The following is a 2783-nucleotide window of genomic DNA, read 5'->3' on the forward strand; positions in this document are numbered from 1 at the left end:
TCCATTAAAGCAAAAATTGAGTAGTACACTACTTATAAATAAAGATCTTATGGGTGGTTTACTAAAATTATTGAATAGATCTACACTACTTTCAGTAAGGATAGGTAAATTTAGGTATCATTTTAGATATTTCATAATTTCATAATCCTTCACAAACACTGAAAGCTTAGATAAAAGAATCTCTCACCTTATTATAAATCTAAAGGAATTTGTTAGGTCAAAACAATAAAGCCAAAAGTGTAAAGTATGCAACCTTCAAAGATCAATATATGGCCTAAAACAGTCACCAAACAATGGTATTTAAAATTTCATAAGGAAATAATGATTGTGATTTTAAAATAATTGTACAAGGCCATTGTATCTATGTGAAAAAATCTAATGACAAGTTTGCAAATCTATCTCTTTACAAGAATGATGTCTTAATAACTAGAAACTATTTGAAGTATATGATGACTATTAAAAGTTGGTTATCTTAAATTTTGACATGAACAATATAGGTGAGGCAAAATACATATTAGATATTAAAATTAAGAGGGATCATTCGAAAAAACTTTTAGCTCTATCACAAGAGCATTACATTTGAAAAATTCTATAATGATTCAACATGATAAACTGCAAACCCGTATATACTCTTGTGACAAAAGGTAAATTGTTAAGCCAAGAAATGTATCTTAAGACTCAAGATGAGAGAAATGAAATGTCCTTAGTTCCTAATTCAAATTCTATTTGAAATCTTATGTATGATATGATGTATAAATGCCCTAACATTTGTTTTATTGTTAAGTTGGTTAGTTGATATTAGTCAAACCCTGGAAAAGAGCATTGAAAACTATCAAGAAGATATTAAGACATCCAAAAGGCTTTATGGATTATTGTTTTTGTTATCAAGGATTAGATTTGCGTTTGGTTGGCTGTTCAAATGTTGACTAAAGAAGTGATTTAGACTAATGCAAATCCATTTTTGGCATGCATAGTCTTATCCATAATTGAGGCCAAGTTTATAGTATGTTCAACAACTGTGCGAGAAGCTGTTTGGTTAAGAATACTTTTTATAAATTCGGGTATATAAGACAATATTGTTAGACCAGTAGTTGTCTATTGTGATAATCAAGTTACGATAATTTTTACAAAAGATTCCAAATTTTATAGTAGATCAAACATATCGACACTAGATACAATTTTATAAGAGACATCATTTTCAAAAGGAAAATGAGCGTAAAATATATTTCTATGTACCACGTAGTTGTTGATCCTTCAACCAAACCTATTATGAGAGAGGTATATCTTAAGGATGGCAATTTGGGCCCAACTTTAAGGACCCCGACTCTCTCCGACCCTAATGGGGAGGGGATTCCGCAATAGAAACGGGGAAGAGGACAAGGACTAGGATGAAAAAAATCCCCGCAATTGGGGATGGGTCGGGGATGGGGATACATGTGTCCCCTCCTAGCCCCGCTTCCATCCCCGTCTCTTTATATTAATATATTTATTTAAAATACTAATATATTTTTTATAGTTTTAAATTATTTATGTTTTTCAAATTTATTTAGGTTTTTGTTGTACATATTAAAGTAGTTAATATATTATATTTGTGATATTTGAAATAGTGGGTTAATGTTAATTTTATTTAATTATATTATTTAAGATATTTATATCGTGTTTAAAAGGTAAAAAAAAGATATTTTTTTTTGCGAGTATGGAGAGGGGATTTTTCCTCGCGGGGATGGAGAGGGGATGAGGATGGGTTGGGGACAAGGATTGATATCCCCTACGGGAAAGGGGATGGGGATTGAGATTCCCTCCCCGCCCTTCCCCGTTGCCATACCTAGTATATCTTGTATATGTTAAATCTATTGGGTTACGTAGACTGTGATTGATAAGTTGTTAAACTTATATATTGTACTTGAGACACAATATCAAAAACTATGAATTCAAGTTCATTTTGTTTTGATTTTGCAACCTAAAATTCTTGGCGTTTCACTATATACACATTAGTTTCTTTGAAAGCTCAACAAGATTATAATGTTACACAAGTTATAGATTGACTTACTCATACAGGGAATCGCCTTTGAAACTGAAAGAGCAAGTGAAGATAAGATATATTTATTGAGAAAAGAATTATTAAAGTCGAAATGTCGTCTTAAGAATTAGTTAAGACGAGGTCATAGATAGATATATTTGACAATGATCGTTTTGGATTTCTTATATCCAAATAACTTGTGAATATCATATGTGAATTTTTAATAATTACTTACAAGTTTGAAGATGTTTAAGAACTCAAGTTAAAAGTTGGGTATAACAACTAAACTCATATTTATACAGTGTTGATGTATGATATTTAAGGAGAATATACCCTGTAGTAGATGTTCCACACCATATGCGCATAGTCGACCAATAAAAGTCATGAGTGAATGAATCCTTACTTCCTCACTGTGTGATACTTTATAATGCTTACCTCATATTGGTACTCTTAGACTCTTTACTATTATTTAATAATTATTCTTAGTGTTTCGCTATCTTAGTTTGTTACCCATGGCTATGTATGATTTGGTCTATAGAACGTGGATAGAAAAACAACTAAATTTAAATTGAGAATTTCTAATAGAAGAGGAAGACTTATTTATTATATGTATCCATTGGCCTACTGATCTTGTCGATCATATGAGAGATATGACTTGATCATATATACATAAAGAAATATAACAATTATTTTGAGGGATTAAAAAGATTGGTATTATCAATAAGTCTAGGGTGTAACGAGACTAACAATTGATCCTTTTTTT

Source organism: Mangifera indica, chromosome 13, assembly GCF_011075055.1.
Source record: "Mangifera indica cultivar Alphonso chromosome 13, CATAS_Mindica_2.1, whole genome shotgun sequence".
In the NCBI taxonomy this organism is placed as follows: domain Eukaryota; kingdom Viridiplantae; phylum Streptophyta; class Magnoliopsida; order Sapindales; family Anacardiaceae; genus Mangifera; species Mangifera indica.